The following is a 17,658-nucleotide window of genomic DNA, read 5'->3' as shown; positions in this document are numbered from 1 at the left end:
CCCTAGCATTTTACTCATTGTTTGCCTTTGTGTATATGTTTAGATTGCTATTGTAAAGCTAGCCATGTGTGTTCCTGCCCTTTACTGATATTTAACACATTTTCTCAAAGCTTTTTTTTTTTTTTACAAAACTCAAAATAAAACAACTAACTGGCTGAGCTAATCTTGTTTTTTTTCTTTTTTTAAGTATCATCTGTTGGTAGAAGGCTGTGTGATACTGTTCTTAGTCTGTTTCTCTCAGTGAGAGGTTCTTTTCTGGGTTTAAGCTATTCCTCTCCAGCTTTTTTTAGGCCTGGGGTTGGCAAACTACAGCTGGCCTCTGAACCAAATCCAGCCCACTGCCTTTTTTTGTAAATAAAGTTTTATTGGCGTGACTAGGCTCATTCATTTGCTTACTGTCTGTGGCTGCTTTCCTGCTACAATGACAGAGCTGAGGAGTTGCAACAGAGATGGTATGGCCCATAAAAACTAAACTATTTACTATCTGGGCCTTAACAGAAAAAGTTTCTGCCGGCCTCTGATTTAGATGCTTAAAGAAATTCAGTTTTAAAATAGGGCTGGGCGCAGTGGCTCACACCTGCTATCCCAGCACTTTGGGAGACCAAGGTGGGCGGATCACCTGAGGTCAGGAGTTCAGGACCAGCCTGGCCAACATGGTGAAACCCCATCTCTACTAAAAATACAAAAATTAGCCAGGCATGGTGGCATGCACCTGTAGTCCCAGCTACTTGGGAGGCTGAGGCAGGAGAATCACTTGAACCGAGAAGTGGAGGTTGCAGTGAGCCAAGATTGTGTCACTGCACTCTAGCCTGGGTGACAGAGCGAGACTCCATCTCAAAAAAAATTAAAAATAGGATGTAAAAATCACAGCAACAGATTTTTGAGACTTTTCTAAAATGTGCATTAGGGTTAAAAGAAATACTTTAAATCTAGCCTCTGCCTGTGACTCCTCCTTGCCTGCAACCATCTTTAACAGGCTTTGAATGTCAAATCCTGAAAAAGGCATCACCAAGTGTTGGCAACATCAACTAGTAAGACTGAAGCAAGTGGATTGTACATTGCAGCTTAATGCTTAGGTTCTTAATAATTGCTGAAATTCTTGAATTCAAGATACAGTTTCTTCCACAGTCTTCATATTCCTTTGTATGTACACTAGCTTTTTACCCAAAACATGCAATTGAACTGCATCATAAAATCTGCTTCCAAACAAAACAAATCCCGTCATTAACATGACTCCAGAGTCATTTAATAGTATAATTACCTAAACACCAGATGATAGAACAATTGAAAAGTAAAAATTTGTTTCAGTTTCATTAGGGTTCTCCCAGCCCAGGGAGAAAAATTACTTTTCAAATATCAGTTTTGCGTAGAAAGGGAGCTATCTGAAGGACAGCCGGATGAGTCAGGTTAAAAACAATACCGCCCAGACCTATTATTTAATATTAAGTAATTTAATCAAGATAAACAGGACTGCACTTGGCCCTTATTCACATTGATGTTTTCGTCCAGACACCTGCTGATGTGAAATAGTACCAAATCACATCTCTTCTTTGTTGTGAGGGTGCCTGGTTGAAATGGATCCAGCAGTGGCAGGTTCAGCCTGGGAACTAAAGCTCTTCCTATTTTACAGCCATAAATATCCACATCGCACTGTCACTTCCTTACTGGAAACTTCATCTCAACCAATGCGTCATTATTGAACAGCTCACGATATTCCTGCTCAGCAGAATTGCACAGCAGTTGGTAGCAAGTCAAGTCCCAGACTCTGACAGTGTGACAGATTGCCTCCACGGTGCTGCTTCTCCAGTGCTGGGGCGGCATGCTGAGTGCCCCGGTTCATGGTGACTGACCTGGAAGGGAAGGAACAAAGGACGTTTGAACTTCAGAACAGAGAAATCCCCAGAAAGAAAGTCTGTTGAACCCTGATGACATAAGGCCTTTTAAATCAGAAACCTATAATCTTCCAACCCATACTGAATCAGTATCAATCACTTCTGGTTTGTGAAACAGACCAGGAGAAAATGACCCAAGAGGTGTTGGGTGAGGGTGAAGATGGGAAAACTATGGGGGCGCCTCTGTGAGCATGGCTGTGCTTTCTGCAGCTGCTGTTGTGCAGCGCCTGCTGAGAACAGGGCTTTCTGGGACCTTTTGGGTAGTGTGTGGGAGGAGCTGGGATTGAAGCCATACCTTTAGGGACCAACCATGTACCCATCCATTCTTCACGCATGTACCAGTTCATATGTGCAAAATGCCAACAGCAACTGGCAATTCTGTAAAACCGAGGCTGTAGATAAGCAATGAGTCCACCTTCCTACCTTTGTGGCACCTGAACTTTTTTCTTCTACCATTTAAACACACTGCTTGTGTCACTCCATGTGAGCAGTGGAAAGTGGGCTGACTCTAGTGTATCCGTACTAGTCCTATCACCAGTTTCTTGCTTTCCTGTGATCCTTCCTCTGATCCTGAATGTGTACCAAATTTGACATTTTCTAATGGAGTGAAACTGTTCATCAGCTTAATAGAACTTCTGATGTAAAGTTTGGGAAAGGCAGTTTCAAGATGATTTAAAAGATGCAATAAAGATTCACACTAAGCATTAAGGAAAAGTGAATATCACAAATGCTTTGAGGCCTTTCTATAAATTTTTTTTTTTTTTTTGAGATGGAGTCTTACTCTGTTGTCCAGGCTGGAGTGTAGTGGTGCCATCTCAGCTCACTGCAACCTCCACCTCCTGGGTTCAAGTAATTCTCTTGCCTCAGCCTGCTGAGTAGCTAATACAGGTATGCACCACTACACCTGACTAATTTTTTGTATTTTTACTAGAGACAGCGTTTTAGCATGTTGGCCCGGCTGGTCTCGAACTCCTGACCTCAAGTGATCCACCCATCTTGGCCTCCCAAAGTGCTGGGATTACTGGTGTGAGCCACTATGCCCAGCCCCTTTCTATAAATCTTTAGTATTTTGCTAGTATATGTGTTTCATGAAAGGGCTGTAAATGCAGAGTGACCCTCAAATGCAGAGGGCTGAGAAACCAAAGAAGGAGGCAGGTAAGTCTAGCTTGTTGTCACAGGGTGATTTTATTGGGGAATGTATGGACAGAAGTATGATCTTGAGCAGCTGCAAGGCAGGTAGATCTCCATGCCATTACCCCCCGCCCCCAGACCCAGGGAGTATATACCATAGGAAAACACATGCTTCAGAGGGAATGAGTACGAGTTTGATCTAAGGGCAGGAATTACAGTAAGGATATACTCTTACACAAGGAACAACAGATGAACTGGAACTCTCAGAGGCATTCCTGGAACCGGGTTAATCACAAGTCAACATGGTGGATTGGCATCCAAGATGGAGTTACTTTAGCCTCCACAACAGGTTATTTACATGAAGAAAGAGCCACCATGTCAAATTTCAGCATAATTTACTTTAATAAAAAACAATTTCCAGATGGGTCAATTTTTTTTTTTAGTAGATGGAGTCTAGCTCTGTTGTCCAGGCTGGAGTGTAGTGATGTGATCTTGGCTCATTGCAATCTCCACCTCCCAGGTTCAAGTGATTCTCATGCCTCAGCCTCCCTAATAGCTGGGATTACAAGTGTGTGCCACCACGCCCAGATAATTTTTGTATTTTTAGTAGAGACGGGGTTTCACCATGTTGGCCAGGCTGGTATCGAACTCCTGACCACAGGTGATCCACCTGCCTTGGCCTCCCAAAGTGCTGGATTATAGACGTGAACCACCGCACCTGGCCAGATGGGCTGATTTACAGTTAACAAGATGGAATAAATGCACTTCTCCTTATTATTCCCACAAAGTGTAATTAAAAACTCCAAATATGATATATAAGACAAAGATTAAGAGTCTGAAGGGTAGAGAGAAGGCAGACTGGCTAGGAACCTTGACAACTGAGGAATACCGTGACCCTGAGTTTTCTTTTTGCCACCTCTATATCCCGAATGTTGTGTGCTAAAGAAGCCAGCAACCCAGAAATGCCAATTGTGATAGACACACAAAAAGCCCTGAAAAAAGCCTGTTACCTCTAGCCAAAGGACAGGGAAAGGTTCACTCTAAAAAGACAGAAACCAGGGCCGGGCGTGGTGGGTCACCTGTAATCCCAGCATTTTGGGAGGCCAAGGCAGGTGGATCACAAGGTCAAGAGATCGAGACCATTCTGGCTAACACGGTAAAACCTGGTTTCTACTAAAAATACAAAAATTAGCCAGGCGTGGTGGTAGGTGCAGGTAGTCCCAGCTACTTAGGAGGCTGAGGTAGGAGAATTGCTTGAACCCGGGAGGTGGAGGTTGCAGTGAGCCTAGATCGCACCACTGAACTCCAGCATGACGACAGAGTGAGACTGTTTCAAAAAAAAAAAAGAAAAAAGAAACCAAGCACCACAATAAAAAAAAAACAAAACTCCCCTTTCCTGTGAGCAAAGACCTAGTGGGAAGCTAGGATCTCTCTAGCAGGAACCAGGTGATGTGCCCCTTTCTTGCCAGTGTGGTATCAGTGGAGGGCTGCTAAAATAAGATTTAAATAATATTTGGAGATTCATAAGATAATTCTCCAATTGTTCAGGGCAATAAAAACAGCACTTGTCAAACCAAGAACCAGGGAAATTTCAGCTTGAATGAGATGAGACAACTGATACATACCAACACTGAGATGACAGTTGTTGAAATGATGGGAAACAGGTTTGAAGTGGCAATCATAAACATCTTCAATTAGCCATTACAAACGCGCTTGAAACAAATGAAAAAATAGAAATTCTCTGCAAAGAAATATAATTTTTTAAAAAGCAACCAAATAGAAATTTTACAACTGTAAAATACAATAACAGAAATTTGAAAAACTCACTGGACGGGCTCAATAGCAGAATAGAGATGATAGAGTAAGGACTTAGTGAATCTGAAAATAGAACAATAGAAATTATCCAATCTGAACAACAGAAAATAGAATTAAAAGAAGATAAACAGACCCTCAGGGGCCTATGGAACCACAATAAATGATCTACCATGCATGTCGTCAAAGTTCCAGAAAAACTGAAAAAATACTCGAAATATGGCTGAAAATTTCCCAAATTTGACAGAAGACATAGATTCAAGAAGCTGAGCAAACCCCAAAGAAGAAAAACTCAAAGAACTCTACACCAAGCCATGACATACTCAAACTTCAGAAAAGTAAAGACAAAGAAAATCCTGAAGGCAACTAGAGAGAAATGATACACTAATTATGGGAACAATATGAATGCCAGTGGATTTTGTATCTGAAAGCATGGAGGTCAGAAGAAAGTGACACAACAGTTTTCAAGTGCTGAAAGAAAATATCTGCCAATCCAGATTTCTCTTTTTTTTTTGTTTTGGACAGAGTCTCACTCGGACGCCCAGCCTGGAGTGCAGTGGCATGATCTTGGCTCACTGCAACCTCCACCTTCCGGTTCAAATGGTTTCTCGTGTCTTGGCCTCCCAAGTAGCTGGGATTATAGGCATGTGCCATCACACCCAGCTGATTTTTGTATTTTTAGTAGAGACGGGGTTTCGCCATGTTGGCCAGGATGGTCTCGAACTCCTTACCTCAGGTGATCCACCTGCCTCGGCCTCCCAAAGCACTGGGATTACAGGCGTGAGCCACAGTGCCCAGCCTTGATCCAGATTTCTATATCCCATGATAATATCCTTCAGGAATGAAGGTGAAATAAAGACATTTTCACATGAAAGAAAACTAAGATAATTTTTGCCAATAGAAATTTTATAAAAGAATTGCTAAAAGTTCTTCCCCAGGGAAAGGAAATGATTTTTTTTTTTTTAAAAGGAGACTTGAAATATCACAAATGAAGAAAAAACAATGGAACAGGTAAAATATGAGTAAATTTAATAGACTATTCTCTTGAGTTTTTAAAATTATTTTAGATGGTTGAGGCAAAGTAACACTCTATGATGTAGTTCTCAATATATGTACCGAAAAGTTTTTAAGAGACTCTTTAAGGGCCAGGATAAAGGAAACTAAATGAAGATTAGTTTTCTACATTTCACTGGAGATAGTAAGATGTTGACACCAGTAGGCTGTGATAAGTCACACATGTATAATTCAAATAAACCACTAAAACTAACATACAGAGAGATATACAAAAAGCACTGCAGATAAAATGAAATTCTAAAAGGTTCAAGTAACTCAAAGGAAGACAGGAAAACAAAGGAACAAAAACAGAGGGAACAAACAGAAATCAAATTGAAGTCCTAAACTATCAATAATTAGATGAAATATAAATGGTTTAAATATATAAACTAAAAGAGATTGGCAGAATGGATTTAAAAACATTACCATTCATTTCTAATATAATGAAGTGGGTTGAAAGCAAAAGGCTGAAAAGGATACACCATACAAACATTAATCAAAAGAAAGGAAGAGTAGCTATATTCATATTAGATAAAATAGACTTCAGAGGAAAGAAAATTACCAGAGAGAATGTTACATAAGGTTTAAAGGGTCGATCCACAAATAAGACATAGCAATCCTAAATATGTACACAGCAAATAGCAGAGCTTCAAATTTCCTGAAGCAAAAGCTGAAAGAACAGAACGAAGAAATATACAAGTCTATATATATAGTTGAAAACTTCAACACGATTCTCTCAACAAATGATAGACTCGCTAGGCAGAAAGTCAGTAAGGATACAGAAAAACTGAACAGTACCATCAACCAACAGGATTGAACTGACATTTAGAAAACATTCCACCTATTATTAACAGTAGAATACACGGTATTTTTAGGCATACATGGAACATTCACAACATGAACCTATCCTGGTCCACAAAACAAATCTGAACAAATGTTTAAAAACTGAAATAATAATAAATAAAATAACCATAGTGGAATCAAACTAGAAGTCAGTAACAGAAAGATAGCAGGAAATTATCCAGAAATTTTGAAATTAAAGAACATACTTAAACATAATTCATGGAAAATAAAACGATATTGAATAAAAATGCAACATCAAAATTTGTGAAGCTAAAAGGAAAATTTATAACACTAGAAACTTACATGAGGAAAAAAAAGATTTGAAATCAATAATCTACATACTTACCTCAAGAAACTAGATGATTTTTTAAAACCCAAAACAAGCAGAAGTAACGAAATAAGATAAAAGGAGAAATCAGTAAAACTGAAAACAGAAACAATCAAGAAAATACAATGAAACAAAAAGCTGGTACTTTGAAAAGATCAAAAACCTCTATCAGCCAGGCACAGTGGCTCATGACTGTAATCTCAAGACTTTGGGAGGCCAAGGCGGGTGGATCCCTTGAGGCCAGGAGTTCAAGACCAGCCTGGACAACATGGCAAAACCCTGTCTCTACAAAAAATACAAAAATTAGGCAGGTGTAGTGACAAGCACTTGTAGTCCCAGCTACTCAGGAGGCTGAGGCACGAGAATTGCTCAAACCCAGGAGGCAAAGGTTGCAGTGAGCCAAGATTGCACCATGGCACTCCAGCCTGGGTAATGGGAGTGAGACGCTGTCTCAAAAACAAAACAAGACAAAACAGAAAACATATAAACAAACAAAAAGCTTCTATCAAGACTGACAACTGAAAAAGAGAAGACAAACATTACCAGTATCAACAATGAAATGGGATCTCACTACAGGTACCACAGACATTAATAGGCAAAAACAAACAAACAAACAAACAAACAAACAAACTGAAAACAACTCTACATCCATTAATTTGACAATTTAGATGAAATGGACCAATTCCTCAAAAAGCACAAACTACTATAACTCACTCAATATGAAACAGATAATTTGAAAAGTCCTATAACTACTAAAAAAATGAATTAATAGTTAAAAGACTCCTAAAAAGGAAATCTTGTTCATGTCCTTTTCAGGGACATGGATGAAGCTGGAAACCATCATTCTCAGCAAACTAACACAGGAAGAGAAAACTAAACACCACATGTTCTCACTCATAAGTGGGAGTTGAACAATGAGAACACATAGACACAGGGAGGGGAACATCACACACCGGGGCCTGTCAGGGGTGTGTGGGGCAAAGGGAGGGAGAGCATTAGGACAAATACCTAATGCCTGCGGGGCTTAAAACCTAGATGATAGGTTGATAGGTGCAGCAAACCACCATGGCCCGTATATACCTATGTAACAAACCTGCATGTTCAGCGCATGTATCCCAGAACTTAAAATAAAATAAAAAAGAAATATTTTTTAAAAAAGAAATCTCTAGGCCCAGATAGTTCCCATGAATAACTCTACCAAATTTTTAAAGTAGAATTAATTAACACCAGTTCTACACAATCTCTTCCAATTATGAGGCCAGTGCTATCTGATACTAAAACCAGACAAAGTATTAAAAAATAACCCCAAAAAACAAAACTACTGACCAGTATCTCTCAGGAACTCTTGTTTTGTTGAGGCAAAATCCCTCAACAAAATATTAGTAAATAAATCTCAACAATACATAAAAAGGCTTATATATCGTGACCAAATAGGGTTTATTCCAGGATGTAAGGCTGGTTCAATATTTGATAATCAAGCCATGTAATCTACCATATTAACAGAGTAAGGAAGAAAAATCACATGATCATATCAGTTGATGCCAAAAAGGCATTTGACAAAATCTGACATCCATTCATGATAAAAATTCTCAGCAAACTAGGAATAAAGGGAAGCTTCTTCAACTTGATAGAGGAACACCTACATAAACCTACATCCAGCCTCATTCTTTGTGGTGAAAGACTGACTGCTTTCCCACTAAGATCAGGAACAAGGCACTCACCACTCTTATTCAACACAGTATTGGAAGTCCTGGCCAATGCAATAAGGCAAGTAAAGGAAATAAAAAACCATACTGATTGGAAAGGAAGAAATAAAACTGACCCTATTTGTAGACTATATGATTATATAGTCATGTACCTCATAATGACATTTCAGTCAATAACAGACTGCATATGCAATAGTAGTCCCATGTGATTATGTTACCATATTTTTATTGTACCTTTTCTATGTTTAGATACACAAATACTTACCACTGTGTTACAACTGCCCACAGTACTCAGTATAGCAACATGGCATGCAAGTTTGTAGCCTAGGAGCAAGAGGCTATATACCATATAGCCTAGGTGTATAGTAGGCTGTATCATCTGGGTTTATCTACATATACTCTCTGATGTTCACACAACAACAAAATTGCTTAATGGTATACTTCTTAGAACATATGCCCATTGTTAAACAAAGCATAACTATATATGTAGAAAATCCAGAGAATGCACCAAAAGCTCCTATAACTAATAAGTGAATTCAGCAAGTTTCCAGGATATAAGATCAATATTTGTGGCTGGGTGCAGTGGCTCACACCTGTAATCCCAGCAGTTTGGAAGGCTGAGGCAGGCGGATCATGAGGTCAGGAGATCAAGACCATCCTGGCTAACACGGTGAAACCCCATCTCTACTAAAAATACAAAAAATTAGTCAGGTTTGGTGGCACGTGCCTGTAGTCCCAGCTACTCAGGAAGCTGAGGCAGAAAGTGCTTGAACCCGGGCAGTGGAGGTTGCAGTGAGCTGAGATCGTGCCACTACATTCTAGCCTGGGCAACAGAGTGAGATTCCACCCTAAAAAAATCAATATTTAAAAACCAATTTTATTTAAATATACTAGGAATGAACACATTGAAACCAAATTTTAAAACTCACACTATTTCTAATTACTCAAAATAAATATTTAGGTATAAATCTAATAAAACAGGTAAAGGACTTATATGCTGAAAACTGTAAAACACCAATGAAAGAAGTCAAACAAGATCTAAATCAACAGACATACCATGTTCATGGATTGGAAGACTCCACATAATAAAGATGTGAGTTTCCTCCTAATAGATCTATACGTTTAACAAAACTCCTATCAAATTCATTAATGCATTTTGTAGATATAGACAAGCTTATTCTAAAACTTATAGGGAAAGGCAAAGAGGCTAGAATGGCTAAAACCTTTTCTGGAAAAGAATAAAATAGGAACGATCACTGTACCCAATGTTAAGATACTGTATAACTACATTAATCCAATCATGGCAGGACAGATTCCTTGATCAATGGAGCAGAAAGTGTACCCAGAAATAGACCTACATATATATAGCCAACTAATTTTTGACAGTGGTACGAAAGCAATTTACTGGAGGAAGGATAGTTTCTGCAACAAATGGTGCTGGAGTAATTAGATATCCAGAGGCAAAAACAATCCTTGACCTAAACCTCACACTTTACACAAAAATTAACTGAAAATGAATCATAGAATTAAATGTGGCTATAGATAAGCTTATCCTAAAATTTATAAGGAAAGGCAAAATAAAAATACGAACTTTTACTAGAAAACATAGTAAACAAATCTTTGGGACCCTAGGGTTAGGTAAAGATTTCTTAGATGTGACAACAAATGCATAGTCCACAAAAGGAAAAAACTGATAAAATGGACTTCATTAAAATGTTAAAACTTTTGCTTTTCAAAAGGCCTTGTGGATAAAAGACGAGATATAGACAAGGAGAAAATAAGTGCAACCACATATATGACAAAGGACTTGTATAAAAATAACTCTGAAAATTCAAAAGTAAAAAACAATCCAGTTGGAAAATGGACAACCTATCTGAGCCAACATTTCACCAAAGAGGAGCTATGGATGGCAAATAAGCACATGAAATGATGTTCAGCATCACTAGCCATTAGGAAAATGAAAATTAAAACCACAATGAGATATCACTACATACCTAGTAGAAAAATTAAAATATGTTGACAAGGCCAGCCACGGTGGCTCATGCTTGTAATCCCAGCACTTTGGGAGGCTGAGGCAGGCGGATCACTTGAGGTCAGGAGTTCAAAAGACCAGCCTGGCCAACATGGTAAAACCCCATCTCTACTAAAAATACCAAAACTAGCTGGGTATGGTGGTGTACCCCTGTAATCCCAGCTATTCAGGAGGCTGAGGCAGGAGAATCGCTTGAGCCCAGGAAGCAGAGGTTGCTGTGAGCTGAGATTGTGCCACTGCACGTCGGCCTGGGCAACAAAGTAAGACTCAGTCTCAAAACCATAAAATAAAAATAAAATAAAATATAATGACAATACCAAATACTGTGAGGATGTAGAAACATTTCATCTCTCAGACATTGTTGGTGGGAATGTAAAAGGATACAGCTGCTCTGGAAAACAGTTTGGTAGTTTCTTATAAAACTAAATACATACTTCCACAAGATCTAGTAATTGCATTTCTGGACATTCATCCTAAAGAAATGAAAATTTATGTCCACACAAAAACCCATACTCAAATATTCATAGTAACTTTATTTGTAATAGCCAGAAACTGAGAACAATCCAATGTCCGTCAATGAGTGAATGGTTAAACAAACTGGTACAACCATACCATGGAATATTACTCAACAATGAAAAGGAACAAACTATTATTAAACAAGACAACCTGGATGAATCTCCAGAAGATTCCACTGAGTGAAAAATGTCAATATCAAAAGGTTACATATTATATAATTCCATTTACATAACACTGAAATAACATAATTATCATAGAGATGGAGAACAGATTAGCATTTGCCAGTGAAAGGCGTGGGATAGGGTACGGTATGCAACGATAATGAGGGAAGCACAAGAGAGTTTCTTTGTGTTGATGGACTAGTTCTGTGTCTTGATTGTAGTAGTGTTTACATAAATCTATATATAATAAAATTACACAGATCTATACACACATACACACACACACACACAAAATGAGTGCATGTAAAAACTGAAAATTGAATAAGGTCTGTTGTTAGATCTCGCCAGTGTCAATTTCCTGATGTTGATACTGATCTATATACAAGGTTTTCCGTTGGGTGAAACTATGTGAAGGATACACTGGACCTCTTGTACTGTTTTTGCAACTTCCTGTGAATATGTAATTATTTCTGCAGTGGCGTGATCACAGTTCACTACAACCTCAAACTCCTGGGCTCAAGTGATCCTCCCACCTCAGCCTTCTGAGTAGCTAAGATTACAGGTGCACCCAGCTAATTTTTTATTTTTTATAGAGACGAGATGCCCCTATGTTGCCCAGGCTGGTCTTGAATTCCTGGGCTCAAGCACTCCTCTTGCCTTGGCCTCTCTAAATGCTGGGATTAAAGGCATCAGTCACCATGCTCAGCCTATATAATTATTTCAAAATAAAAAGTAAAAAAAAAAAAAAAAAAAATCTGTCATTGTTTCTTTGTGCAATGTGTTGAGCTCTTCACTTGGGTTGCTTTAAAGACCCGGAAACAAACTTGGCAGTAACTCAGGATGGTTTTGTCAATGACTAACCAAGTGCTAAATGTTGCCAGGTCAGATCCCATTTCCCAACAAACTTTTATGGAGAGTACTACCAGCCCAGCCTCTGTACCCATAAGCGCTCTTTTATATCCTTTTATTAAAAATCTTTGTAACTACTCAAAAGGCTGCTTTTCATTCAGGTTCATATTTTTTATTGAATCACTGGCAGTACAAGGTGAGGGGAGAAGCCAGACGGGTGCTCTGAAAGAACTCTTGCTGTTGCTGGGGTAATTGAAGAACTTAAAAGAAGTACTGCTAATGCAGGCGGGGCAGCATACAGATGGCAACCTCACAAAGCCCTTTCTTTCTGCACACTAAGAATGGGTTCCTATCCTCCCATGTCAGCCTCTAGTTCCTGAACGTTCCTGAACTAAGTCACAGATGCTTATATATCTTCCAGTTCTGATATACACCTTTCTGAGATCTGTAGCTCCCAAGTAGACCCTAGGTAAACTATTGGCTAATTTCCTACCATTTCTCAATATTTTTGTTTGTGTTTAAAACATAAACATGTCCATGAATTCTTACTGTGATGTTTCCTCAAGCTCGTAAGTCCCTAGTATCTTAAATAGAGGATTAAGAATTTAATTCCCAAGGCAGGTGGATTGTCTGAGCTCAGGAGTTCGAGACCAGCCTGGGGAACACAATGAAACCCTGTCTCTACTAAAAATACAAAAAATTAGCCGGGCATGGCAGCATGCGCCTATAATCCCAGCTACTTGCGAGGCTGAGACAGGAGAATCGCTTGAACCCGAGAGACGGAGATTGCAGTGAGCCGAGATCAAGCCATTGCACTGCAGGCTAGGCGACACAGTGAGACTCCATCTCAAAAAATAATAATAATTTAATTCACTTTTTTTTTTTTGAGACAGAGTCGCACTCTGTTGTCTAGGCTGGAGTGGCACAATCTCAGCTCACTGTAGCCTCCACCTTTGGGGTTTAAGCGATTCTCTGGCCTCAGCCTCCCAAGTAGCTGGGATTATAGGTACCTGCCAGCATACCTGGCTAAATTTTGTATTTTTAGTAGAGACAGAGTTTCACTATGTTGGCCAGGCTGGTCTGAAACTCATGACCTTAGATGATTTGCCCGCCTGGGCCTCCCAAAGCTCTGGGAATTACAGGCATGAGCCAGCCAAGGATTAAGAATTTAATTCATTCTTAATCCAGACCCCAACTCTTCTTAATATTATGGGGCCCTGTTCATATGGGGCAATGAAATATTCATGTTTGGGTGCATATTTAGAATCCAAACCCTCAGTTTACCAGCCAGTTGCAGTTACCAAGTAGCTAGTTTTGTCCTTTTTCTCAGCTGCTAGATGTCTGATAAGGAAAGATTAAATTTTAAGCTGCTAAACTTCATGGTTAAAACTGTTCCCACTTGCCCAGAATCTGGGGAGAATGAAAATGCTACTCTCTGTATCACCTGAAGCAACCATAGACCCTTCTGTTTATTCCTAAGTCAGAACTTTTTAAAGACCTATCCTGTATGATAATAGAAAATTAATAATAAAAAACTGTCTTCATGCAATTAATCTCAAGAATTATAAGGGTTTTTGCATGCAATTGTTTTGAAAAGCATGCATAAAAGGTTTTTTTAAAAAAATGTGACACTGAAGTATGAGGTCATTCCTCAATATTCAAGTAATTCAAGAATTGGCTTTCACTTTTTAAAAAGTATGGATTATTTATTTAAAGATTCAAAGTCATACTCCAATGAGTTGGATGTAATTTTATCTCCTTTGCTACAGTTCCCTTGAGTGTTTAAGTGACCAGCCAGGCCCTAAATGCAGCTGGTTGACCTACTAATAGCCTCATTACTATCAAAGGGAAACTTCATTCTGGGTTCATTCTGGGTCTATGGAGCCTGGATTGCGAGCAGTTGGCTCAGCTGAGGCTCCTGGGGCTACAGCAGAATAACTCAGGAAGACACGCTTTTAGCATTTTAATCATACTTTCTTCAATCCTTGAAGCTGGGATGGGGGAGGGGGATGAATCAACTTCCTGCTGGCTTCAAAGTTAGAGGACAGAAGCTTCAAGCAAATTAATTTACAACTAGCTCCGCCTCTCTCAGTGGCCTTTCTGTGCCCCCCATTTCCGGTCAGGTAATGAGCCTAGAGCCCCCAGATGAATCTGGGAACTTGCATGGGTCCCTCACGTCTACTCCTTGAATTTCGCTTGTCAATTTGGATCTGCTCTTCTTCCCTTCAAGTTTTTCTTGGTCTTGCCTCCAGAACGTACGGCCTGTGACCAGACTCCGAGGTATCCTGTCCCTGCCCACACACTTGCGCCAGGTGAGGCACCCTGGGTTGGCCACCAAAAGCTACTTCACAGATGCTAAAAGTTGGTGCTGGCCCTTAGCACTTGAGAGAACTGAGATTTCCGGGTATTCAGCAGGTCCTGTTATCACCGGCTGGATGAGTTTCCAGCCTATTGTAAGAGCTTCCTCCTGGACCACCTCCGGAACAAATGGGCTGAGGAAGGGCTTGGGCGTCCTTTGCAAGGGCTGTGTCCTTATGAGTTCTTCTCCCAGCATCGTTGACTGAAAGCACACTTTGTGGATCATGGTAATATCTAAGCTTACCTGTTAACCTTGGTTAAGCTTTCTTAACCTTCCTGTTTTCACTTCAAATTAGCGAACTACAGTGCCAAAGAAAACGGAAATGAGTGACAATGTTCACAATAATAGCACCATTAAGTTGTTTTTTAAGGGAGCTGCTTAGGGGTAATGTTAAAATAATACAGAAACCTCAAAGTACGTTTCCTCATTGTGACTCCAAAGCAAAATGTAATAGGAGACATTTAGTTAAATAACAAAACTGCACCCCCAGAGAGCCTGGAAATGTACTTTAAACAGCATTAAATGTTATTAATAATTTCCAGACGTTTAATCTGAAAAATTAAGTGGCAGTAGCAGGGGGTGCTAGTTATTTATGCTTGCACTAGTCAATAACATTTTCGGTCGCATTCAACTTGAAACAACTCTCCACCCAGGTTTAAAAAGAGACAGAGGCTGAGTCAAAACAAAACAAAAACAAAAAGACAAAACCCTGAACTGGAGAGTGAGGGGAGAAATTAGCATTTGCCTGGACTTCGGTAGCCCCAGTGAAGAGCTGAAAAGATACACTCCCGCTGTCCACTCCCACCGTGGGAGGACTTCAGTGTAAACTCTCAATCCGTGTAAGTCATTCAAGCCGAGTCAGCCAATACAAAAATTAAACGGGCATTATTTTTCCTCTTATTCTAGTGAGATAATAACATCTCTCCAGTTTTATGATATCCACCCCAGCTAAAACTTTCCCAAACTTTTGAGCTCAGTTGAGAACAAATGGATGCACACCAAACCAGTATTAATAAAACTTGGAAACAGCTGAGTTTGCCTAGTTGACTTTTGTTTTTTCCTTTCATTGAGCTGCTCCAAGATATAAATTTAGTTGGCATACCTAATTGCTTTTGTGAGTAAAGTTGCTTCCAACTCCAATAAAGGAACTGACTCAGTATTTTATAATATATATTTGGACAGACCACCTGCAGATGTTTGCGATCCACTAAGTGAGGGTGGAAGGGATTTGGGAGAGCACAGAGCTGGGAGGTGACCTGGAGCTTAGATCTGCAATTCAGGCTGCCATTTGGTCCCCATGGGGGTTGTTATCAGTCAAATGAGCAGCTTAAGTTTCCTTTTCCCAGCCCCCCTCACCACACACACACACACACACACACACACACACACACACACACACACACACACACACACACACACTCTGGGACTGTCCAGGAGGGCTCATTCTCTGCCCTAGATCAGTTTTAAGATTCCCAGGTTAGAATGGGTAGTCAGTGTGTAGAATCTATGAACCAGCCAAACTCTAGCCAATCACTGCAGGTATCTCTCCCTGCAGAGTGAGGCGGTGTGTTTGTTCCACCTTTTCCTAGCTTTTCTTGCCCATGGTCTGGTGGCAGTAAAGTAGCTCCATGGCCTAGAGCAGGTTCGTGTTGGCACAGGACATTGGATCGTGGAGGCTAGTCTATAGGATTGCTGGAGATTGCCACACCTAGGATCAAGACATGGATTTTTCCCGAGCTCAGATGATTTCTCTTCCCCTTTGACTGTTGAAAAATAAAAATGGCTGGGTGTGGTGACTCACTTCCAGCACTTTGGGAGACCAAGGCAGGCAGATCACTTGCCAGGAGGTCGAGACCAGCCTGGCCAACATGGGGAAACTGTGTCTCTACTGAAAATACAAAAAATTAGCCAGGTATTGTGGCACGTGCCTGTAGTCCCAGATACTCTGGAGGCCGAAGCACGAGAATTGCTGTAACTCAGGAGGCAGAGGTTGCATTAAGCTGATACCGAGCCACTGCACTCCAGCCTGGGCGACAGAGCGAGACTCCATCTCAAAATAATACATACATACATAAATATGAAGTAAAATTATTTTAAAAGGCATTCGATAATGTTAGGAATTTTGCTATTCTTTGGGGGGGATGTATACATTTTTGGCAAAATTGCCCTTTGTAATTCCTAGCAGCTAGCTGGGCGGGGGCTAGGCTGGGTATGGTGGGTCACCCCTGCAATCCCAGCACTTTGGGAAGCCAAAGCGGGCAGATCACCTGAGGTCAGTAGTCCAAGACCACCCTGACCAACATGGTGAAACTGCATCTCTACCAAAAATATAAACATTAGCCGGGCATGGTGGCGCATGCCTGTCATCCCAGCTACTCAGAAGGCTGAGGCACAAGATTTGCTTAAATCCGGGAGGTGGAGGTTGCAGTGAGCCCAGATCACGCCACTGCACTCCAGCCTGGGTGACAGAGTAAGACTCTGTCTCGAAAAAGAAAAAGAAAAGGAAAAGAAAAAAAAAAAGGAAGTGGGAGGGTGCAGAAAGACAACAAAGAAGAACTGTTTTGTTTTGTTTGCAGAGCCTGAAAAATGTGTTGCTTTCCTTCATTACATCTGTTGGTGATATTCTTTATTACAGCAAGAGACAGATCTACTTCTCTTACTTCTAAAATCTGTATATTTAACATATGCCAGTTCTTGGCTGGTCACCAGTTGGTCCTATTTTTAAACTACTTTGTTGATTTTACCATTTTTGGCTTACTGTTCCTATATTTTCTCTGAGGTAGTAAAGAGTACTTTCTGAGAAAGTATGGTCTCAGTCATGGGAAAAGTGACCTCAAAGCTCTGGTACAATTTTTCCTAATGTCTACCTTATCTGCCTGGATGGAATGACTTCTTCAATTAGCCTCTGAGTTCCCTCCTGGAGCTGCTCATAACTTTCCTCACTTCATCTCCTCTTTCTTTTTTTTTTTTTTTTTT

The 17,658-nt window shown here is 40.1% G+C and overlaps 1 protein-coding gene across 1 annotated transcript in view; it reads right to left on the bottom strand.

The window, feature by feature from the left end:
- Positions 1 to 1,221: 1,221 nt before the first annotated feature.
- CHST7 (carbohydrate sulfotransferase 7) overlaps positions 1,222 to 17,658 on the bottom strand; it is a 27,595-nt gene continuing 11,158 nt past the window's right edge. Inside the window, exon 2 of the mRNA XM_017519822.2 lies at positions 1,222 to 1,850. The gene's annotated coding sequence lies outside the window, so the exon portion shown is untranslated. The remainder of the gene's footprint in view (positions 1,851 to 17,658) is intronic.

This window comes from Cebus imitator, unplaced genomic scaffold (genome assembly GCF_001604975.1).
Source record: "Cebus imitator isolate Cc_AM_T3 unplaced genomic scaffold, Cebus_imitator-1.0 Scaffold778, whole genome shotgun sequence".
NCBI classification, from domain to species: Eukaryota; Metazoa; Chordata; class Mammalia; order Primates; family Cebidae; genus Cebus; species Cebus imitator.
This window is presented reverse-complemented; position numbering and strand designations above follow the sequence as displayed.